At 46.6% G+C, this 25560-nt stretch overlaps 1 long non-coding RNA gene across 1 annotated transcript; it reads left to right on the forward strand.

The window, feature by feature from the left end:
• Window positions 1–18138: 18138 nt before the first annotated feature.
• Window positions 18139–22554, forward strand: LOC122378800. The gene is made up of 2 exons (XR_006256079.1): window positions 18139–20298; window positions 21882–22554. It is a non-coding gene; the product is annotated as an uncharacterized LOC122378800 (long non-coding RNA).
• Window positions 22555–25560: the final 3006 nt, after the last annotated feature.

The following is a 25560-nucleotide window of genomic DNA, read 5'->3' on the forward strand; positions in this document are numbered from 1 at the left end:
TTGAAGATCGGACAATATTTAGTGGCACTTTTTCAGTTCCCCGTCCTTTGACCTTGAATTTGACCTTGAAGTTTGACCTTGATGAAAATGGTTTTCGATGTGCGGCTAGAACTTTGCACGCGCTACATTTTGGTGCCAAAATTTTGAAGATCGGACAATATCTAGTGGCACTTTTTCAGTTCCCCGTCCTTTGACCTTGAATTTGACCTTGAAGTTTGACCTTGATGAAAATGGTTTTCGATGTGCGGCTAGAACTTTGCACGCGCTACATTTTGGTGCCAAAATTTTGAAAATCGGACAATATTTAGTGGCACTTTTTCAGTTCCCCGTCCTTTGACCTTGAATTTGACCTTGAAGTTTGACCTTGATGAAAATGGTTTTCGATGTGCGGCTAGAACTTTGCACGCGCTACATTTTGGTGCCAAAATTTTGAAAATCGGACAATATCTAGTGGCACTTTTTCAGTTCCCCGTCATTTGACCATTAATTTGACCTTGAAGTTTGACCTTGATGAAAATGGGTTTCGATGTGCGGCTAGAACTGTGCACGCGCTACATTTTGGTGCCAAAATTTTGAATATCGGACAATATTTAGTGGCACTTTTTCAGTTCCCCGTCCTTTGATCTTGAATTTGACCTTGAAGTTTGACCTTGATGAAAATGGTTTTCGATGTGCGGCTAAAACTTTGCACGCGCTACATTTTGGTGCCAAAATTTTGAAAATTGGACAATATTTAGTGGCACTTTTTCAGTTCCCCGTCCTTTGACCTTGAATTTGACCTTGAAGTTTGACCTTGATGAAAATGGTTTTCGATGTGCGGCTAGAACTTTGCACGCGCTACATTTTGGTGCCAAAATTTTGAAAATCGGACAATATTTAGTGGCACTTTTTCAGTTCCCCGTCCTTTGACCTTGAATTTGACCTTGAAGTTTGACCTTGATGAAAATGGTTTTCGATGTGCGGCTAGAACTTTGCACGCGCTACATTTTGGTGCCAAAATTTTGAAGATCGAACAATATCTAGTGGCACTTTTTCAGTTCCCCGTCCTTTGACCTTGAATTTGACCTTGAAGTTTGACCTTGATGAAAATGGTTTTTGATGTGCGGCTAGAACTTTGCACGCGCTACATTTTGGTGCCAAAATTTTGAAAATCGGACAATATTTAGTGGCACTTTTTCAGTTCCCCGTCCTTTGACCTTGAATTTGACCTTGAAGTTTGACCTTGATGAAAATGGTTTTCGATGTGCGGCTAGAACTTTGCACGCGCTACATTTTGATGCCAAAATTTTGAAAATTGGACAATATTTAGTGGCACTTTTTCAGTTCCCCGTCCTTTGACCTTGAATTTGACCTTGAAGTTTGACCTTGATGAAAATGGTTTTCGATGTGCGGCTAGAACATTGCACGCGCTACATTTTGGTGCCAAAATTTTGAAAATCGGACAATATTTAGTGGCACTTTTTCAGTTCCCCGTCCTTTGACCTTGAATTTGACCTTGAAGTTTGACCTTGATGAAAATGGTTTTCGATGTGCGGCTAGAACTTTGCACGCGGTACATTTTGGTGCCAAAATTTTGAAAATCGGACAATATTTAGTGGCACTTTTTCAGTTCCCCGTCCTTTGACCTTGAATTTGACCTTGAAGTTTGACCTTGATGAAAATGGTTTTCGATGTGCGGCTAGAACTTTGCACGCGCTACATTTTGGTGCCAAAATTTTGAAAATCGGACAATATTTAGTGGCACTTTTTCAGTTCCCCGTCCTTTGACCTTGAATTTGACCTTGAAGTTTGACCTTGATGAAAATGGTTTTCGATGTGCGGCTAGAACTTTGCACGCGCTACATTTTGGTGCCAAAATTTTGAAGATCGGACAATATTTAGTGGCACTTTTTCAGTTCCCCGTCCTTTGACCTTGAATTTGACCTTGAAGGTCAAGGTTTAGGGGTGAATGGGTTCGATTTTCGTGATCCTCATGGTCCAATTGACCTTGGACGAGGTTTTGGCTAAAATCGGTGCTCGTCGCTGGAAAAGTCGCTGGCGACGTCGCCAACTTCACGGACATGGTTGATGCGTGATACTGTGATTGATGCATAAGGTGATGGGCACATTGTAATGGCGTTTTCTGTTGGGATTCATTACTAGTTTCTTGCTTTATTTCTAAGGGAAGGGGAATGTAGTGTTTGCATGTTGAGTTCATGGTGCTGCCAAATAAAGGTATTTCCCTATGTGGCAGCAATGGCACATTGGTGGCGCACACGTGACAATTGTAGTACGGTTTTGGCGCCAAGAGTTGACCTCTGGTGACCGGTGACCTGAGGTCAACAGACTGGTCTGGATTGTGGCTGAAGAAGCATTGATACTGTTGCCATTTATCTTGTTATATACCATGTAATTGTCAAGACTTGATTGTGTCAAGACACTACAAAAGCAATGCAAAGACCGATGATAGTGCCAGTTTTGAGCTTTCCAATGAAGCATTGCAATTAATAGTAAGGTAATTATTACCTAAGATATCTTCCATCAAATATTAGAATTCTGCCATTGTCTTGCTGTAGAACAGGGTTACGTTCAGTCTCTTGGGAACACGATTTGCCGGTCTCAGATCGAAAAACACTTCAAAAAGCGGTAATAGACAATGAAATTTCCCACCTGATAGCATCTCGGGTTTTTATATATCCTGTCTAGAATTTTCATAAATCAGATGTAAAAATGGCCAATTTCGTCAGATTCCGAATTTTTGCCATTGGGTCTAATGTAAAGCATGGCTACTGTCAGTCTCTTGGGAACACGATTTATGTACCTCAGATTGAAAAACACTTCAAAAGTCGCAGATAGTAGACGATTTAATCTACAAGATAGCATCTCGTTTTTTCTGTATCTAGTCATGCATCTTCATAAAACCCTCTCAAATACAGTCAATTTAGCATTAAAGTCTATGGATTTAGAAGAATTTTCATATCCGACTAGATTTGGGCTACCATGTCTGTTGACCGGGGCCCGGTCTGTGGAGTGTAGCCTGCAGTTAACGCGACGCAGATTGACGGTGACACAGAAACATTTTTCATACCGAGCGGCGGCGGCATGGAACCGGCTCGCACCAGCAGCACGAACCGCGGCGTCGATGGCAGCTTTTAAAGCTATCATTAGAAGTGCCTGATGTATTTTATCGAGTGTGCTCTGATGTATAGGTCAGTTTTAATTCGTTCTTAATTTACATTGTATGCTTTTACTTGTCTAGTTATTACACCTTTTTGCGTTGTTCGATGGCCAATCGTTATAACCATTCGGCATCAGTTTGGACAAGCGTCATTCAGAATAACCCATCGGCGGTGTGCATCACTGTTTGACGGTCGGCAAAACAGGCTGGACTCCATTTAGGTAACCATTCTGCATAACTCTTTGTCATTGAGCACAATGTTCGTCATAGGCAAAACACTGTCAGATTGTCATTATGCTTCGACATTTCACAAAATGGTTAGTCGATGTGCAAAATTCATCGGCACTGCGTAAACAATGACTGTTTATTTAAAACTTTCGTCAATGATCAAAATGTCAATGATGTAGTGCTTATCTAGCCATATTCAATGTTTAACGTTAATCACGCATTCAGGGATGAGGCTTATGACAGTTCCAGCTCAATTTGCAACCAATTAACCATTGAATTCCGAAAAAGGCAGTTATACCATAGCTACGAGGAGACTGCCGGCGCCATACCGAGTAGGCATGTAGATTCTTGAGCGTCGGACTCCTAAACGCTTCGATACAAACCACGAAGTCGGCCGTCATTATCGCGTCACTGTCCGTGCGATGTCATGGGACAACGCTTCGGGCGGCCGCGCCGGTCGGACTCGCGAGGGAATGGCTGACAGATGGCAAGCCGGGCCCTGACGGCCGGACACCTTGGTTTTTGGGGCGGGGCTGACTTATCCAGCCTGTGGCCCGTTCCTTGGTGTTTGAGGCGGGGTTAATTTATCCAGCCTGTTGCTCTGTTGCCTGTCCATTTTTCAATCAGCCGATAACATGTCAGCTACGTCCATCTACATTGTATAACTATTCTATTTTATGTACCTATGGCGCTCATGAACGCTACCGATTTTTATGTGGATCAATGGTCTACGAGTTTCGCCACCTATGCCTCGCACTGCACTGTATAAACGCGGTCATATTTATGCTTCTCTGTAAAGGGGCGATCTGTTTTTAGTTTTGACGAAATGTTATGAGGAATGCCGAAATTAGCATGGGGATGTTTTGGTGAACGACGAAGGGATATTAACGAATGACGAAGCATTTATCCAAATCGTCAAAGGTTTTGCCGGAACTCAATCAGTTATGGCGAATAGCGAAGGTAATACCAACTGACGAGCTGTGGAGTGGGATCAGCATTCCGTTTTGCCTGCATATGCTGAAGGTTTTGCCAGAATGCCTCTCACTGGCGCCACCTATGTGCTGATCGGACGAATGGGTTTTGCTGATTGGCCATCGAACAACGCAAAAAGGTGTACTCGCTTATCTTTGTATACCCATTGTACTGACGCTAAACCGTAAAAGCCACCTTGTGGAAGGTTTAAATACACTGATATGATATGATATATGATATATGAACCTACATGTCTAAACACTTATGCAGCCCTGACAAGGCCGGTTTTAGAAGAAAGCTTATACATAGAGTTGTGTCGCTGGCCGCGCGGTGGCCGGCTGGTGAGCGGGCCGACCGACCGGTGAGCGGTCACCGCCCGAGGCCGCCGACCGGTCACGTGACTGGACGCGGCCGGGCGGACGGGGTGCGCCCGGCGGCCGGACAGAACTGGCTGGAGCACGGAGCCGGACGGGGCGCGGTCCGCGGCCGGCTCGCTGAGTTAGGGTTAGGGTCGTACGCTTGATTCACTGCTTGTTAGTCTTATTTGCTTCGGTTTTCTCATTCTCTTTTGCAATCAATCATGGTCTAGTTTCGGTTCTTTCCTTCGCGATAAGCACGCACTACGCTTACAGGGCAGTTTTTTCACTTTCACACTGGGATATCCTGGCATGGACTTCACCGGGGCAGTTACCGGTCCCCGCCAGCTCCGGCAGCGGCTCCTCGCGGCCCCGACTCCGGCTCTGCCAGCAGCGCCAAAGACCAAAGTCTCGGACTTGCCGTGCCGGCTGGCGTACAGGCGTAGGCGTCGCTGCAGACCCAGGCTGCTGATAGCATGGGTCACTCGCCACCAACAGGTACCCGAACAGGTCCGACATCGTGTGGAGGCTCGAGTCCTTGCGTATGCCGCCGCAGCCGGTACTGACTGAGGCGCTTGTTGGCAACTTCGGCAGCCTCCTCGGTCATCCCTCCGATTGACAGGTGGCACGAGTCCACAAAAGCTGCCGAGTAAGCCAGAAGCTTGTGGAGAGTAATCAACATCGGGCGCCAGCTGTAGCCTGTAGTGTACAGGGACCGGAGACGTACAGTTCAGCCGTCTGCTGGCAATGGCTGGACAAGGCGGCGGTGTCCAGCCGGTGAAAGCAGCTGACTGCCTGAAGGATTGTGTTGATCCGGCTGATCAGCTGCTGGTCGACGCCGGTACAGGCCACGAAGTCGGCCGGCGAGCGGAAGGCGCGGCGGGCAGTGTTACCGTCGTTTGAGTTGCCGCTACCTCCCGTCCGCGGCTCGTCCACTCGCAGCCCCATCCGCGACCTGAACACCTCCTTCACCTCTTCCTGGCGCTGCTGGCGATGCTCCTCGCTGTCTTGGTCCTCGAGAAGCTGGTAGCTTAGATGGAGAAGCTAGAGTAGCATCTGATCCAGCAGTGCAGAGTGCTAAGCCCGTACTGCAGGTTGGAGACGAGCTGAGCGACGACGGCTGGCAGGTCGTTAAACTCTTCAGTACGAGGCCACACATGCTGCAGCGCTGCGAAGAGGCCGTCCCTGTGGCGACGTTAACCACCTTCCCGTCTACCTGCCGGAGAAGTGAGCAGTGAGTTCGTTACATTTGCGACACACATGTATCGAAATATTTGGTACAGAATCGGATTAAAATTTAGTTCCGTCTCGGCTGCATCGAAATACATCGAAATGCATCGTGTATCGAAATATTTGGCACAGTATCTGAGTAAAATGGAAGTCCGTCTCATCTAGTTCCGTAATCGGTTATCTATGCATTCTCCTGTTTGATATTTTCATACTTCTCATTGGTCATGTTATCTATTATCTTAATATTTATCCTTAGATGGTTCTGACAGCTAACCATCTTTCGACTAAAAAGTTCATGACTTTTCCAATTTGAAGTAAACGCTGGTTATAATAGCAACACAACGTAATTGCCGGTTATGAAAGGTATTTGGTGACGGATGGGCCGGCAGAAGCGGGTGGAGTTGGGCGTCGCATCCTCCAGACCACGGTACCGCGCTCCGTCTGTCTGCAGCTGCAGAGGCACGAGTGTCGTGGCGTTGGTCATCCTGCCGAACGCCGGCCTGCTTGTAGGTACTGGCTGTGGCCAGACGAGCCATCCATTCCCCACTTGCAGTGCAGGGTGAGCTGGATCGGCGCCTCGTCCGTCAGGCTCTCCAGTACCGGCTCTTGCAGCCGCAGCAGTCTGGCTGCCGTGTGCTCCAGCAGCAGTTGCAGCTCCGCCTGTGCCTGTTCCGGTAGCACCGTGATGGCCTCCGGCAGCGGCAGGCACTTTGTATTCGCCTTGAGCACCTTCTTGTAAGCTGGGTACAGCGTGCAGCCTCGATCGACGGCAGATAGCCGCATGCTGTTGTACTGCGCTGTCGTCAGATCTAGGTCGACCATCAGCGCCAGCGCCTCGTCCACGGTGTAGCTGCCGTGCGTCTCGGGGGGTCGCTGCCGCCCTGGCCACCAGCAGGCTGCCTCGCCGGGAGGGCCAGCTTCCTCCAGGGGATGAGACTCCCAGCGTCGACCATCCTGATGCACGGCGGAGGCTGCAGCGAAAACCAGCGCGGGCGTGCTGGCTGAACGACGCAGTGCACCTCTGGCCTTCTGCCTCGACCTGCGTCCCTTACCGGTAAAAGGCAGAGCTGGCCGCCCCCGTCGGGCCGTGTTCCTCCGGAGGTGCTGCACATGGGCTCTGCGAGACACTCATCAGGCCCCAGCCATAGGCGGCTCTTGTTCTCAAATATCGCCTTCGTGCAATGTGTTTTTCCAGCGGCTGAGCAATGGCAGTAAGATGTCTCTTCGAAACTTCTTCAGCGTTTCTTCCGTTACCTCGAACTTTTCACCAATGGTCTGCTTTTAAAAACAATGGAATATCTTCGGTAGCTGCAGTAATTATGCGTTTTTTTCTACAAATAAATATACAAAAATTGCCCTTCGCTGAAAACAAATGATCAGCAGTGCAGGACGATGCGGCCTTACTTTAAACGACAGTGCAAACAAGTTCATCACTCTGTACAGAACACGAATGAACAAGCTTCGCCGAAAGTGACGAGTTATTAACACCAGCCAATCATTTGTTTTTTAATTTTAAAGTGATGGTATTCCAGAGATGTCAGTGTCAGACCCTGCTGTCCTTCGGACCTGATTGCTCACTGATGGGTCATTTTTGCCGAGGTTCCCGATGACACTCAGTGCGTAGGGCGTGGCTCCGACCCGCACCCCTGCCGTCCCTCGCTCTGCGCTATAGGAGTAGGCAAACTGGACGCCCACGTTGCCATCAGGTGTGTCGTCTCCCTCGGGGAGTCTCTCCATCACGGGTTCACGGTATACGCCGTTATCATCTGGTCGAAGTGGCTCAACAAAGATCATTGGACTTGCAGTAATCTGTGTGTTATCGACATACCCGGACGACGGACGTGACAGACGCACGCCGCGTCTGCGCTACAATCCGTCGATAAATCGACGCGGACACACTGCCGGCACGCGCTGCCACCCGAGGAGGTATGGGCAGGATATGCACCGTCTCGGCACCGGCGGCAGCTATGCAGAGGACCAGCTCCTTGAAATACAGGCTGATAAGCCTAGGGCTGAACTGTGGGCTGGCCACATCATTGCCTCCGACATTGACCAGGACGTCCGAAGGCTGCCTCAGGTGCACTGTTCTGATCGCCCAGCGTCGAAAGTCCTCGTTAGTTTCTTGTTGCGAGTTAGCTCTTTCAGCGGCGCATCGTTGCTCATGTGTAGTCGAGGGTAGGCCCTCTTCAGCTCTGTAGGGCTGACTCTTCTGGACAGTTTTGCCATTCAGGGCGTGCTCCTCCCTGTTATGGGCGGCCGCCAGGGCATCCAGAAGGGATACCAGGCAATAGTCTTTGATTTTCGGTACCGAAGATGTTGATCGATGAAAGTCTTTATCCACCCACGGCTTTCTGTTTCCGGGAAGGAGGCCTCGATCCCCCATCCGCCCTATGAGCTCCTCAACAGTCGGAGGATTACCGAGTCCCCGTCCCTGTCAGCCAGCACAGAGGGCACACCTTTGACGTCATCAGGACACTCACGGCCCTAGGGAGTTGGACCAACGCACACAATAACCCGGCCCACATCTCGTCCTCTGGGACCTTCTTCCCTGAGATAATAGACATCATGGTCTTCGTGCCGACATACCCGATCCTCTCACCAACCAAGGCTCAATATCACCAACACCTGACCGAATCCATCGGACATTCCCCGGGCAGTACGAGTGTTGCGTCTCAGAAAGTCAGGTCTCTGCTATTCCTTGTGTCCAACCCTTGTCGATCGCGCTCAGGATTGAATCTGTCGCAGCTCGGTATGACCAGTTTGTTGCTTCGAGGAACTTAGGAGATCTTGCGTTCACCTTATAGGGTCTGGTCCTCCTCACGGAGTGCGCCTCTTGTCCAGATGATCTCGGTTGCCCCACTCCGGCTACGTTCTCTGCCAGCGTGTGTTTATCTTCGTCAGGTAGGGCATCGTTCTGAGAGGGCCCACCCCCGCACTCAGCACTCAGCATACGCGTCGTCCGAGCCGTGTGGTGCTTTCACACCTGTGGGGATGAGCAGAGCCTCTTGATACTTGAGTCCGTGGTCCGTACCGTGATGACCTACGAGCACGTAGAAACGTCCATAGGTGACGAACGTTTTGTTTGCTGTTTCAGGACCAAGTGTTTTCTCAGTGAACTTTTCCATCGCTACCACAGGGGATGCAATGGACTGAGTGTAGTATTTGATCAAGCCGCTGAGTGTCCTCGGATCCTGACGGATGTCTTCAACCGGGACTACCGACATCACATATTTAGTCAGTTGCTCTGTTTTGTCATTGAAGAGCGGGACTTCCTCGATGTCAGTCTCCGCGATGTTTCCGTATAAGGGTGCTTTGTGGACGACGGGTGCTTCAACCTCCGAGACGGACCTGACATGTCCCACACTGGGCCCGGGGTCGGTTAAGCTTGGCTGCCGAAATCCGCGAGCTTGAGAGGTCCGGAGATGGTTTCGACGTCCCCAGCCCTGTTAAAAGAAATCCTTCGCACCCTACCATTTCGCGTTTTGAGTGGTTTCCAGGTTACCCACCCCGCTGATGGGACTGCGAAGGGCGTCCACCGCCCGAACGGTTTTTTACGCCTCCTCCACGCTTTTCAGGATTGCCGCAGTTCCCTACGTGAGAGAAGGTTATGTCCCTCTCCCCCGGCTGATAATCCCGGTGAAGCCGAAATCGTCCCCGAGCAAGGACGGCGAGATCGTGAAGAGGTTGAGGGTGTCTATAGTTCTACAAATTTTGGCCGGAGAGGACATATAATGAATATAAAAACTAATATAGAAACTAAAAGAGGCACTCCGCATTGTCCATTTCATTTTGGAATCATTTGAGGACGTGGGTCAGACGTGGGTCACGGCAAATATACACCCAGTGCCATTGGTGGCTGTATGAAGTGACGTTTAACAGTCGCAGGGCGGCAGCGGTGCGGCGGGCGCGAGCCTGTCCGGCCGCGCCGCCCCGACCTACCTGACCTTTTTTAGGTAGGTCAGGTCACGCCCGGCGGGCCGCCGAGACGTGTTCAAAGTTGAATTGACGGCAAATAGGCAAATACTGACAGCCAAAACTTGCTCGCTCATGTTAAGAAATGTGCAGAGTTCAGCATCATATCCATTTTTATCCATTTTGATATTTTTCATCTTCATGAAATACTATTTTGAGAACAGTACACATGCAGGGTTCCTGTTCTAACTCCATTAACTCGAAAACCTTTCATCAGAAAGCTACCATGATAACAGCAGCTTCATTATGAATTATGTGCCAGTTCGTATAAGTAACTTGGATGAGCGCGCAGCGAGATATTCGGCTAGAGATGATGACGCCAGAGACAGTCCATGCCAGCTTGCTCAGACACACCGCAAGAGCAGGATGTGTGACACCCAGTGTTGCCAGGTCGAGTGATGCCAATACCTCCAGAAAATGTTGTAAAAACCTCTAGAAACCTCTGTTCCATTGCCGCTGATTATGAAGTATATAGAGGATTCTTCATTGCTCCGAGTGGAAGATAAGGATATCTTTTCCAAGCGGGTTACTGAAAACCGAGCGACGAAGGAGCGAGGTTTTTCTGGAACACGCGAGGAAAACATATCCGATCTTCCACGAGTGAGCCATGAGGAATCCTATATCTTTCTACGTTGAGGTTTATTCTTAATTAATTAAACATTATATTAAATGTTCTCATCTATGGAAAATAGATTTATAATACTTTGTTTTATTATTTCATAAGTTTCATACACAAACAACCATTAAAATGGTTCGATTATTCACCCATCATCACTTGAACTCTTGATTTTTAGCTATGAACCCTCGAGACCTTATCTTTGCATCTCAGAGGAGTGCGAGATAGAAATATCCCTGCACTGTAGACCCAATGGCAAATAAACCTCAACTAGAAAGATATATACCTCCATACCTACCTCCGTATCACAAACCGTGGCGCTGTTTCAAAGCACGCTGCCATTCGCCGCCAGCGCGTGATGACATCATCAAGCCCATTGCTCCAACACTACCAAAGGGTCTGTTCCAGTCGCACTTCCTAACACCTCTAAACTCCTCCAAGATAGCTTCCCTGTCACCCTTCCCTGGCACCAGGTTTACATAGCCTTGGCGCCCACGTTCACATAGCCTTGGTGCACCCACGGTATATATCGAAAACTTTTAGCTGCAGCCGGCGGCCAGAGCCTCAATAGTGAACAAGCCAAAAGTAGGCTTTTCGTTTCCATCAATCTGTAAATAGTGTGTTTAAATATTAACATGGAATTTAGTACCTAAATAGTTCTCAAGAGACCTTGATGCTAATTGTCTTTTCTCGCATTTTCGTATTACCTCTAGAAAACCCTCTAGAATCCGGCATTTTTCAAAAACCTCCAGGAGCCCCGAAACGCTCCCCTAAAACCTCTAGATCTGGAGGTTTACCTCTAGGCCTGGCAACACTGGTGACACCGGAGCGGAGCAGCCGACTGTGGAAGTCGCTGCCGCTCCAGCAGCACTCAGTGATGTCGTCAGAAGCCAGCTCCCTGAGCCCGCTGTCCCAGCTGCCGGCGAGAGCGCTCAGCAGACTGTCGATCGGCCGTCCGAGCGAACCCCGATCCCTGACCGGTTCGACAACAGCGGCACAGAGCCGACAGCAGCGGGGAACCCTACTCGAGTACAAGCTATGGCGCAAAGATCGCCTGTTCAGCTTACCCCTGAGATCTCGGCCCCCCTTCCACGCTCACCCACCAGTACCACTGTTGCCGCCACTGGCGGCCCACACGTTACTGTGCAGCGTCCAGGCCAAGAGAGCGCTGTCCGCTCAGCACCGGACGCGGTCGATGATGTGACTCGTTCTATGGACATTGGCCGACTTGCAGAGGCAATAGTGTCTAAAATGCAACGCTGTGCTGGCCTCAAACATGGCACAGACGGCAGCGATAGCGACAGCGACAGCGGCGAACGGCTGAAAGTAAATCGGGGGAACGCCCAGCCGATCCGGGGCCGACAGAAGAACCAACTGCAGTCTACGCGCGCCCCACCCGGACAGGGCTCTCATGATGCCGGCCGCCGACCACAGCGCAATAAGTGGAATGAATCCGAGCGCTGGAGCCAGAATCAGCAGCCTCAAAGGTCTCGGCAGGGAGCAATGCAGCGCCGCAATCGCCAGTTCCAAGGAAATCGTACTCAGCGTAACGAGTTTCGGAACTCACTGTATGCCCCAGCAGCAGTGCCGTCCATTGTGCCTCTGCCGGGCCAGCTGCAGACGCCGCAATGGCATCCACAACAGCATCTGGCTTACCCTACCCAGTCTCTTCAGGCCCAAACGGTTGAACAGCCTCAGGGATCACAGAGGCAACAGCTTGCGCCGCAACAACCTTGCCCATGGCAGCACCACACACAGCTACTGCCTCAACCGTGTGGCTGCCAGCAGATGCAGCAATTCCAAAGGCAATGGGCACGGCCGTCTCGGATCCAATGTCCAAGCTATCCGGATCTCCATCGGACAGTACCTCAGCCTCAGGCGACACTATCCCAAGTGCTGCCTCCACAGAAACTCCATACCGCGCCTCAGCAGCATATCGCAGGAGCAGCCACAGCCATGGCGCACCGAGCACTCCCGGGACTGGAGCGCTCATCAGCCGCCACCCTGTCTCCATCCGTCCTGGCCCCAAATGGTGCCGGCACCGTTTGCGGCCCCGCAGCTACAGCAGCCGGTCCCGCCTCTGCAACAGCAATCAACGCTGAGCTCACCTCCGTCGCTGTACCAGCAGGCTACAGGAAATCACTTTAATCTCGATCGCAGCCATTGCTTCTTTTGGTGAGTTAGTTTTCTCTTTGAACGATGAGGAAAGAAGTACTGTCCGACGTCTCGAAAATGAAACAAAAAAGCTAAATAACACCAAACATGCTGTCGTGTTTAATGACATATATATATATATATATATATATATATATATATATATATATATATATATATATATATATATATATATATATATATATATATATATTTTGGGAACAATCCATTAGCTAGGCATGTCTCGTTAAAGATGACCGAGTTTCTCGCGTGAACTAATTTCTTTTGAACTTTTTTCTAGAGAGCGAACTACGTTAGGATTACATAGTTGAGAGAGGAGTTGTCCAAGTACAGTCATGTATATTGTTAAATTGCAACCGGTTTCATCATAACCTATGACATTTTCAAGCAAATTGTACCTAATACATATTTGTTTTGTACCCGTAAAGGTGCAAATTAATGGTGTAGCACCTGTTTATGATGTAAAGACGTCGTGTAGCACCACAAACTGGTGTACTTACAGTGATTTAACGCCATACGCCAGTGTATGTGCCTGGTGTTACACCAGGATTCAATGTAAACTTACACCAACGCTTGGTGTTGAAACTACACCGGTGCAGGTGCTCAAAAACGGTGGGGTGTAATGTAAACATTTCCTAAGAAGGTGTAAACACCAGCAGCGGGTGTGAATTTATTTTCAGTGTATTTGAGGTCACTGATACTAGGTCAGGTCACAGAGGTCATGTCACTGAGGGTCACAACATGAACATATCATGTGATGCATGTTTTATGGTCCATTTTATATGCCAAATACGATTATGTGGGTCAGGCAGCCTTTTGGGTCAGTTTAGATTATGTTCCGGTGAAAGTCAGGTCAAGGTCAGGTCAAGATCAGGTAAAATTAAGTCAGATTTCAAAGTTGATATTTTTGCATAAAATGGGTATTGATTCGATGCAGCTCGTCACGGGGAGTTCAGTGGTGGTTTTTGTTTTGCGCTACGTGGTCTAGAATTGCTAAAAATTGAGTTACAAATAGTACGTCATTAATTTTGAACAGTTTTTTCGCTACAACTTGGCCAAAAATGGAGTTATCGATCTAAAATTTGGTATGTATATAGAAGAGCGCAGGGACTATCACGTATATTACGCTGTTTTCGAAACTCGGAAAAACTTTTGGATTTTTTTTTGCGTTTTTCTAAAAAAATCAATTTATTGAATTTTTAGGGGTCAAAATCCCATAGTTCTGAAAATTCGAGATAGCAGTTTTGTGGCGCTGTCTTTTGTCTACATGACCCACTGAACTCTATAATGTGGAAGGCGCATCGGCCGCCAGATGGTGTCCAACGGTGCCGCCATGTTGCGCAGACCAGGAAGCGGCCGCCGCCTGTGTTGGGGAATAGGGAATTCGGGACCTCGATTTACGTTTGCGGTCGCTACATCCGTTACGTTCAAGCTATGTGGACACGGAACCCGGCATCTTACGCAGAATTGAGTGGAGAATAAGATAAAATCATAAAAAAATTCTCAGATACAAGGAACTAATACGTTAAACCCTTATAAGTCAATGGGGAAATATGAAAATTGCTATTTTGGCGCCGAGAATGATCTGAAACTATCTCAAGCATATAGAATCATGATTTCATGCACTCCTTGCAAGGTTCTATGCTTCATATTTGCATTGTTGCCCTTGCGTGACGTCATTTGTGACGTCACAGGGGTCACAGTTTTTCTTCAATAACTCCCGATCAAATTGAGCTAGCGAGTCGGGAAAGCCACCAATTGACTCAGGAAGACCTGCCGAATCGAATGATATGCGACATGACCTCTTTCGACCAACTTCGTGACCTGGGGGTGCTGACCAGACCTTGACCTGAGGTCAACACCCTAAGTTGACCTGACCCGAACAAAAAGTATATCACTCGATGCGCCTGAGCTAGCTTAACACGATGATGCCAAAATCGCGGCTCTACGGCCATTTTTGGCGAAGTTATTTACCAAAAACCGAACCCGTCCCTTAGATCACTTGACCTGACCTCAGAGGTCACCGGTTGACCCGGGACCTTTACAGTGGGTTCCTACCAGTCACTCTGCATTATAATTTGTCGCAAACGACCACTTTACCGCTTAATTCTAGTTTAATTAGCGGCGCACTAGCGAGGTGGGTTCAATCAACCCCCTCGGCCGGGGCAAATGTAGGTCCGGCGAGTGAATTTGAGGAATTCAGAAGATACGATCGTGTTCCCCACTCAATTCTGCGTAAGATGCCGGGTTCCGTATCTACGTAACTTGAACGTAACGGATGCGGCGGCCGCAAACGTAAATCGAGGTCCCGAATTCCCTATTCCTCAACACAGGCGGCAGCCGGTTCCTGGTCTGCGCAATATGGCCGCCACCGTTAGACACTACGGCCAATAGGGTTGAAGCGGCAGTGCTCCCCTGTGACATGACCAGATAAAGAACATTGCAATTGCTTGGTAACTGTAGCTTTTGTGAGCGTTTCAAGATTTCATTTTTTTTTTTTTGCTCATTTTTGCTCGAACATGACCTCAGTTTGACATCAATAACTCCTGACCTAAGGTGACCCAAGACTTGAAATTTTGTGTGAAGGTCTCAAATTGATGCCCGGGAAGGTATTGAAAATTTGGCGGCGTTTTCTTGCTATTCAGGAAAAACCACAGGGGGGGGGGGGGCAACCCCCAGCGGGGCGAGGGATATAGCAGTTTTCCTTCTACCGCTGGCATAAAATCGTGTTACAGCGTACTTTTTATGATAAAGGCCATGACCTCACTGCTGGGGTTCTCAAACTGCATGGAATAACACGTTCGCGGAGCCGCCGCCGCCGCAGCCGATGACGCGATACTTTCAAGAGAGACTATATTCCTCGTTCATACCCTCGTCCGTTGCGACGAGTTGGTGGCCCATGGTCGCCGACCTGCGCGCGACCTGCCGCACCCTGGGGCGTAATCAGCTGACGGCACGTCCCAACAAGGCTTGGGCAGAGGACATATGCCAGTTGCATTGCTATGTGAAGGGAGAAGAGGAGAAAGGGCACCTGCAGCCGGAGAGCGAACGACTTTGGTGAGTGACAGTTGGTAACTCAGAAACTGCTATCATTGAACTATGAAATATATGTTTCTTGAATATTAATTATGCGTATTATAGGTAGCGCATGTCGGTCTATAACAGACACCTTCATTGCACCGTGGCTGTTGCAGCAAAATCGTAGATTGGCTCTGGAGCTGTATGTTCGCTACACGTGCTTCCTTGATAATTTATTAGCATAGTTCAGTAGGTACCTGATAACCGCAATTAAATAATCATTATGTGTCCAGTTTGTGATGAGATTGTGAGCTGAAAGGTGGCTATGACTTATGAGGCCTGCCACAGCACGCACAGCTGATCACGATGGTCGGCTTTTGATCGTGCATTACCTGTGAGTTCGGCAGGGTCACCATGGAAGTTTTCTGTCAGGATTTATTCTCTCAGTAAAGTGTTCTATATAGTTCTGGAAAGCTGATCGAGTCTGCCAGATAAAGTGTCCGTGCGTCAGGAAGCAATGACGCAACCTATATGCTTCGTCAAGTGGGAGCGTCTCCCAGCCGATCCATCAAAGTCGGAAGAGCGCAGTCCTGCCCGCCGTGACGGCTGCCATCCGGTCACTCCTGCCCCCGATCGGCATGTATAGTGAAGAGGTGCAAGAGAGTCGAAATAAGCACAACCGCGAATACTGCGGCACGACCATAAAAGGGCAAAAAACGGCACGCCAAAACACCATGGTGAGCCTGTTCCGCTGTCTGCTGATGATCAGTGACCCAAAGGTGGCGCAAATCACTTGTGAGGTGGATAAACCGCTGCGCAAAAAAAAAAAACCGCACCGGTGGTCACCAAACGGACATCGGCAGCAGCAGGAGGCGTCAATTAGTATGCAGGGGAATGATTTTACATGCCAATGCATATTGCATATCACATAATACACCATACGTCATGTTTTGTATGTCAAATTGGTGATGACGCTGTTCCCGCATTGGGAAGTCCAGAGTCTTATTTTTTTAACTTTAAATTGCGTGAATTTGATGAAAGAAATGGTAGAAGGCAGCCCGAAACTTTTACCAATTTATATTGCGTTTAAAAAGCCTTTGAAACAAGCCTCTAGCCACGAAAGGGCGTTCAATGTCCCCTAAGGTCATCAACGTTAATAAACAAGGTCATGTCCACAGCCTTAACTTGCCTCGTCGGTTAACCTTGCTCGGGTCTACGATTACTCCAAATCTACAAACGAATGCTCTTGAATCATAGCGAGGACATAAGGATATTTTTCATTTTTGAAAATCGTGACACTTGCGACGTCATCAACTATCACATAGATATCTGGTTGAGAGGTGGCAAAACTGGAAAATTCTGGGAACCGGACCAAGACCCGGTCCGACTGAGTCATCGTTGGAGCCGGTCACACCCGGTCGAAGTCAGAGTTGGAACCAGATGGACCCGTTCCCAAAAATGAAAAAAAAAATGAAATTTGAGTGCACTGTTGCGGCAAGTATTCTTTTTCACAATTGAAAAATACTTTCTTTGCAATTGCACAGGCTTGAATAGCAATTTGAAAAGTGGAAACATCATGACAAGGTCAGTGCCCTGGTACGACATATTTTGCACTTACAATGATTTTTAATTTCAAACGTTTCGTTTGAGCCCAAAAACACGTCTATATCTCGTATAGTTTCTAAGTTACGAGCCCTGGCCAGTTATGGGCCCGAGTTAAAACAAGTGCGCCGGGATGGACTCCCCGGCCGCTGACCAGCCTGCTGCCTGCTGACCGTCCGCAACAGGGCAGAACGGCTCGAGTTCGCCCGGCGAGAGCTGCAACTCCATCCGGACGAAGCTTACTGAACAAGTGTCATCAATGCCAACGAGAATTGACCTTCGATACGGCGAGCCATGGGAGACAAATCGTGTATCGCGTGGTCGGCACCCGCTTCCACCCCCAGGACGCGGGTCATCGGCAGGTCAGCGGCCGTGTTACGATCCACTGGCGGGGCTGTATGGACGGCCAGGGGCTTGGCACCCTTCGCCGATCACCAGGTCGGTGCAACCAGCGTGCATCACAGTCGCGCTAGCAACTGTCGTCCAATTTCACTTCTGCCAGTCATGTCAAAAATCGCTGAACGTGTCGTGTGCACCCAATTATCCCACTATCTCAAAGAAAATGATTTACTAGGTAACAGCCAGTATGCTTACCGCAAGGGCCATTCAACGGAAGACGCTATCCTCGAGACCATTGCCTGGACTACTGATCAAAGCGATGAGGGCCACATTGCTTCAATAATAGCAATAGACCTGAGCAAAGCGTTCGACAGCGTCAATCATGAAATGCTTTTAATATATTTTAATGAAACTAGCGTGGCATGGCGTCCCATCACACTGGTTCAAAAGTTATCTGAGCGGTCGTGGTCAAATGGTTCGAGGTCAGATTCTGAGGTTCTTCCCGTGAAATTCGGCGTCCCACAAGGATCAATCCTGGGACCTGTTCTCTTCAGTCTATAGTCGCAACTGACCTACCGCTCGCCGACCGATAGCGAGTCTCATCCAGTTCAAATGGCGTTTGGAATCTTCAATGGCCTCAGTGCAGACATGTTTCACTGCAAACTCATTTAAAATGAACGCAACCAATTTGCCTTTCTTGACCTTTGATTAAAGGGACTATCCCACCTTTAACATGGGGTTTGAGTTGAGATAGCCAAGTTTGCGGCGAGGTTCAGAAACCACTATCTATCTAGGTTGCAACCCCCGCGGCCTCTTGGTGTTGAAGAAATTCGTTCCCTTCATTTGAAAATGGGCCTTGCGCAAGGCCCTATCTTCAACATGGAGCGACCGTTAGTGTGACGTCACCTCGTTTAGTCATTCTGATTTAAATGGGTTTGTTCGTTGAAAAATCGCTTAAAACTTGGTCTGAACTTTGTTGTGGGCATGTTTTTTAATCCCACCCAGAAATGACAAACAAGCTCCCTGATTGGCCAGTTGCCGGCCAGTTGGACTTGAGCCAAGGCCATATATCTTGAGCGGTCGCCATGGTGGTATGGGGGACTCGGCCGGCATCGTCGTTAGGTGTTGAATTATGTGTTTCGTTGTGCTAGATATTGCCAATTTGCTTTGTTATTTGAAAAATAACGTTGGCTCATTCTTTGGTGACCTTGCATACTAATACGACGATATTTTGATACCGATTATTATGCATCAAACATCATGAGACAAATGTGGCGATTTCTACACCCTTTTGCAGTGCCCCCTCCCCTTGTGTAGTGAGTTAACAGGTTTGTAAGAACCAAGTGAACCATTTTTTAGTCAAGTGGTCATGATCGTCCCTACATCTAATGGATAATAGTCTTGCGCAAACTTATAAAGTACTGGAGGAAGCAGAAGTTACGATTTTGGAGTACGCAAACTTGATATTAAAAAATCTCAGGTATTTTGGCTATATAAAGTGGGAAGAAAAGTTCAATTGATCATTTTTTATTACAATTGCAATAATGATAATATCATGATAATTATACTGTCAGGTATTGATAATAGTCATGTCACGTCATGCCACTAACCAGGCACACAGACACAACACATTTTCATCTTTATGTATCTAGGCATAAGGTATTACAGGCATGTTTTTGCACACCTCTCATGTGCGAGTGGGCATGACCTCCTTCACAGTTTAGTTTTGGCTGATTGTGCTCAAATTTTATAAGTAGGTACCTACATGTAAAGGGATGTAGATACAGTTAATCGGGCACTCTTCTTAATTCAGTTTTGTGCACCACTTCCTGCTTTCACCATGCTGTGCCCACTCTGCTTTACAGTGGACAGCTGCTTCTGTGGTGACACGCATTAATCTTGCGTTCATTGAAACACTTAGTTTTGAGTGTTTTGACTCAGCTTTGTTGTAACGTTACCTGTGTTTATATTTTCAATAACTTGTTTTGGGCTTCTCATATTTATCTTTTTTTCTTGGCTTAGCAGGTTTAGTGTAAAACAAGTTTTAGCTGACATTTTACATGTTAAGATTACATGAGTGCATACATTTTATAAAAGCTATTTCAAAGTACTGTAGCCATGTGTAACATGCATATGTCTTAGTGAATGACTACTCAGCATGCTGCTTGGTGCTCAATGGTAATAGTTTGATTTGTTTTTGACATAAAGTAAGAATTGATTTTTGTTTCTGAGATTCCAATGTTATTTGTGGCAAATATTTTCCAAAAATCCTCCATCTAAAGCTTCAACTGAATTCTAAAATGCCTGCATTTTCTACCAGAAACATTATCATTGATACCTCCTACAATATTTCATTTTGTCACCAGGTACCTGGACTGGTGAAAAGTGAAAACTGAAATTCATTCATGTCACCATTATCCTACGACCTACCCCTAAATGGAATTGATCTTGTTTCACAAATGAGTTGTACATTGTACAATGTCTATCGGCTGATGTCTATTGTCTATCTCTCTTTCAGCACAGAAGATCCTCAGTCATAGTTAACAAAATGGAAAGAAATTAGCTGTGTTTTTAAGATTCCAGTGGTGGCCATCAACTGCTCAGGAAAGCAGCCCAGAATCACTTCACAACAGGTATGCTGATGCATGTACATTTACATTGACATCAATGTCTGAATGCTGAAGAATTGTTGAACAGGGAACACATTTACCTAGCCTCTAAAAACCACAAATCCTACATTACTTACATAAACATTTTTTCTATAGAACTTATAGTATCTACTTTCATCTGGCTAAGGCTTTTTTACATTATATTCCCTCTGTTAAACATGAAAATATGATGAGTTATAGACTAGTATAACAAGCTGGTAATTATATCTGCCTTGTCAGCTTGGCCAACATCTGCATCATGTCTATCACAAAATATGACTGCTTTCCTGACATTTGCATTTGTTCCACTCACCAATTGACCACTTCTACCATCTGCTTGCTCTATGCACAGACGTTGTCATAAGGTCTGTTCCAGTCGCACTTCCTAACACCTCTTAACTCCTCCAAGATTGCTTCCCTGTTCCAGTAGCAGCTTTCGCCCCTACAAAGCCAAGAAACAGATTCGGAATTCGGAAATTCCGGGAAAAGTTTCATATGTGCCGCGGAACGGACTTCGGATTCGTGATCAGCGTATCCTGTTTGGTCTATATGCCCATTTTGAGCCGATTTGAAATTGTCCGGAATCTGCATGCAGATTCGGAATTCGGAAATTCCGGGAAAAGTTTCATATGTGCCGCGGAACGGACTTCGGATTCGTGATCAGCGTATCCTGTTTGGTCTATATGCCCATTTTGAGCCGATTTGAAATTGTCCGGAATCCGCATGCAGATTCAGAATTCGGAAATTCCGGGAAAAGTTTCATATGTGCCGCGGAACGGACTTCGGATTCGTGATCAGCGTATCCTGTTTGGTCTATATGCCCATTTTGAGCCGATTTGAAATTGTCCGGAATCTGCATGCAGATTCAGAATTCGGAAATTCCGGGAAAAGTTTCATATGTGCCGCGGAACGGACTTCGGATTCGTGATCAGCGTATCCTGTTTGGTCTATATGCCCATTTTGAGCCGATTTGAAATTGTCCGGAATCTGCATGCAGATTCGGGATTCGGAAATTCCGGGAAAAGTTTCATATGTGCCGCGGAACGGACTTCGGATTCGTGATCAGCGTATCCTGTTTGGTCTATATGCCCATTTTGAGCCGATTTGAAATTGTCCGGAATCTGCATGCAGATTCGGAATTCGGAAATTCCGGGAAAAGTTTCATATGTGCCGCGGAACGGACTTCGGATTCGTGATCAGCGTATCCTGTTTAGTCTATATGCCCATTTTGAGCCGATTTGAAATTGTCCGGAATCTGCATGCAGATTTGGAATTCGGAAATTCCGGGAAAAGTTTCATATGTGCCGCGGAACGGACTTCGGATTCGTGATCAGCGTATCCTGTTTGGTCTATATGCCCATTTTGAGCCGATTTGAAATTGTCCGGAATCTGCATGTACGAGATTGATATCAATCTGCATGCAATTATACGAACGTAGCCAAGAAGGGCCCTGCTCCAACCTCCTCTATCTTGCTCTTTGAGGAGTTTAGATGTGTTAGGAAGTGCGTCTGGAACAGACCCATAGCAAAACAGTTTCATCTCCCTGAGTCTGTACTGTCCTTTTCCAGGTTTCCAAAGGATCATCATTCATCAGCACAGAAGGGTGGGAAAGAGAAGGCTGTTCAAATTCTGAAAAGCCAAAGCTGCAAAGGAGGTCAAAGATGCAGTGCAGTTGGCCCACTCAGTAGAGTTTCACTAGTGATTCTGATGTGGACTGAAGATTACACGCTGGATTGAAGTGGCCGGTCTGGAGCAGCTGTAGTTCATCATTCTTGCTGATTGTGGACGAGTAAGAGCCCGCGTTGGCCCCGATCGGCGATCGCTGGCCAAAGCCCACCACCAGTTTGGTGATAGGCGTTGGCTGTGATATCTAGTGTCGCCTATGTGTGAAAAGGACAAGTTCATAACAAAACCTGTTGCGCCATGTTATTAACCCGCGCCCGGGTGGCCCTCAGCCAACTCGGTGTGGGGGGGGGGGGGGAGGTGTATTCGGCCACACCAGGTTATCTTGGAATGTAGCAAAGCTGGAAAGACGCAGTAAAATCAATCTATAGATCGCTATTTTTCTTCAGAAACATGCAGGTCATTTTTGATCAGGTCATCGCTGAGGTCACTGGAGGTCACCAAAAGTAAAATGATGACGAATTTTGGCCCCCGATTTTGACAACTTCACAAATTGGTTCATAATTCGGGAACCAAAGAAGCTACAGCGCCGCGGAAAAGCGAATTCGATAGCTCTTTCGAAAATCTTTCAGGTTCTCAGATTTGAGCTAAGGTCAACTAGGGTTAAGCCTCCAAAGGGCAAAAAACTGAACAATCGGCTTGCTTCGGAAGTCGTCTTTTCTTTAATTTTTTTTTTAACTGATTCCAACCTTTTATTACGTTGATTTTACCGGCACTGCGTTTCTCTCGTCTTCTTGGCCTAACAAGGTCAGCTTAATAAATTTGACCTCAGGTCAATGTCGCAGAAAATGCCATTTTGCATGTCATTGATTCGTTACATTGAAATTGAGATTAACATCAGTAGCGGCGGAACACCTTCAATTAAAGGTAGTGTGCCACCTTTGAAAGATTTCCCATTTTATTTTTCCTAGGATAAGAAGCTTCTGTTTTTACCTAATATCGCAAAAAAAAAATCAAAAATGGGCCTGGAATAGTGCCTTTTTCGCCTAAAAGTTTTTCGGTTTTTAGATATGTATAACAACTGTAGTGGGCTCACCTGCAAACAGGCGTCGGGCAACAATCGCGAATGCGGCGCACTTGTGACAATAAGCAAAGGTCATTATAGTGTTGCATATTTACGTCTGGACAACGAGTTGCGGGGAAAAGTGCTGATTGTGTTGCAGTTTTAGGAGTCGGTGATTAGGCTGGATTTTTGGGTTACTTTTTCGTTCCGATTCATGTATTTCATAGTGTTTGGCTTTTGAATATTTTAGTTCTTTCAGATAAATATTACTTGCTATACAACTTTTGTAAAAACGTTTCATTTTTTATAAGCCGACGTTCAGAGTCCTAAAAATACATCAGCACTACAATCATTGTAAACAAACAAATGGAGCACCACTTGGCTCTGTTCCAAGGCCATTTTTTAGTTTATCTGGTGGTTTTCTTTCTCTTGTACGTCGTTTTGTTGGATGTTTTGAATCCCTTAAGATTGACTTATATCACATTTAAGAAGCATGTTGACTGAAAACAATCTGAAGTATCCAGGAGGCTGACAGAGGTCCTGACTACTGAGCAATATCAATATCAAGTTGAATAAGTTATGAAATTTTGGTTAATAAACGCAAGTTGAGCGGGCTCATATATCAGCAAGAAAAAGTAAAATTAAAAGAGCTTATTGTCCAAAAACAAGCTATAATATTGCAGACCTTGGAGCAATAGGTACTGAAGAGCACGCTGAGCAGGATCATGCCAGAAAATGTTGACTGATGAGCGCATATTGATGTATTGGTATGAATATTGAATGATAACTTACAACAGCAAGATAAATTAGTGCTAACTATCAAGTTAAAATCTAGAATGAATGGACTTGGGCAGTTTTACTATGCTTAGATGCTATGCAGATTGTAATGTGCATCAGGTACTCAGTGTCTGGCAAATGAAACATGCGATCATTCCATTGCTACTGGAGGAGAAAGCTTGGATCACTAAATCCACTTTATGTTGATTTTGATGTTAATCATCATCACTGTATTTCTTGAAAAAGGATTGTAGTAAAATTGTAAATGTGACAATCCATGCAACGATGTGATCATATTATGTGTTCATAGTCATTCGTGATAGTCATTATTGGTCCAATATACAATGGCAAAGCTCTCAGTCTCAGCGTTTCTTCCTGTGGATGGCCAGCAGTGACTCAGAGCTTAGAAGTATTCGTTTTCTTCACAGGGCTGGGATAAAAAGTACTGAGGGTAATCTTCCACCAAGGAACTCTACTTTGACATGGTATGAGATGTAGGCACAAGTAGGTAGGTGCTCAGTTCCTATAGTCAGTAGTTGTGTATGTTTAGTCGAGTTAGCAATGAGCATACCTGAACCTGACTAACCTGAGAGCTGACCTAGCCTCAATCATCACACATATTTGCAGCCTACCCAAGACCTGCATGGCAGTAGCACCCAGTTATAGGTAGGCACTCACCCTAACTCAATCTTACCTGCTAACCTTCAACTTCAACTTGCCAAAAGTTAGCTCACATTGCCAAGCTGTGTCCAGGGAAACAGTCAACTGAGGAACTGGCTCATTGGGTGGCTGGTGTGAGTCTGTGCATTTAAAGCGTTTCTTCTCTGAAGCTGCTCTGCACTGCTGTATGTCATGTTAGATGCTCAGAAAATGTGGGAAATGATTACTTAGCTACTTTAGTGCTTTGTTAATGCTCGAGACATGAACAAGTACAGATCCTGCAGGGTACAGCTGAGTTAGGTGCTAGGTGAGTATGTTATGTGAATGTGCTGTTCCCTGTTTGACCGTAAGTATACAAACAAGCACAGGGTCACAGTTATATTCAATCTCCACATAAACATACAACAAAAACGGCCATATAGCCTAACTCCGAACACACCACAGATAACTTAAGCCTTTGAAGGCACAAAAATGTTTTGATTAACAGGACAGGTTTACAATATATCCTCTGTCCTTGGGGGATCTTGCTGCCAAGTTGAGGTATGATGACTGAACTTCAGGATTGATCAACCTTTTCTTAGCCACTGCTTATATACGAGAAAGACCAAATGCTTGTTTGTTTTGATTTACAGGACATGTATACAATATATCCTCTGTCCTTGGGGGATCTTGCTGCCAAGCTGAGGTACGATGACTGAACTTCAGGATTGATCAAATCAACCTTTTCTTAGCCACTGCTTATAAACGAGAAAGACCAAGACCAAATGCTTGTTTGTAAGCTGCGTTGAAAATTTAATGATCCACCTTCAATTCTGACATGAAGGCACAAACGAAATAGTTCCCTCTACTTTTGGAATACACAAAGCAAAATATTTAATAAATTTTAGTGGATGGACAAGAGCAATTACCATAGCTTTCCCTCAAGTTTACTTCTTGCACTGTTGATGAATTACACCAAGGCTGTTGTTGTTGTTGTTGAAGAGTTAGGGCGCGCAGCAGCTTGGCTCAAGCGTCCAACAATTACACCAAGGCAATTACACTGACGCTTATTCGCTTCATATTTTGTAACAAACGCGCTAAAACTGCAATATAACAGCACTATATGCTTCTTGACAAAATGCAAT

This window comes from Amphibalanus amphitrite, unplaced genomic scaffold (genome assembly GCF_019059575.1).
Source record: "Amphibalanus amphitrite isolate SeventyFive unplaced genomic scaffold, NRLGWU_Aamphi_draft 000065F_arrow, whole genome shotgun sequence".
In the NCBI taxonomy this organism is placed as follows: Eukaryota; Metazoa; Arthropoda; class Thecostraca; order Balanomorpha; family Balanidae; genus Amphibalanus; species Amphibalanus amphitrite.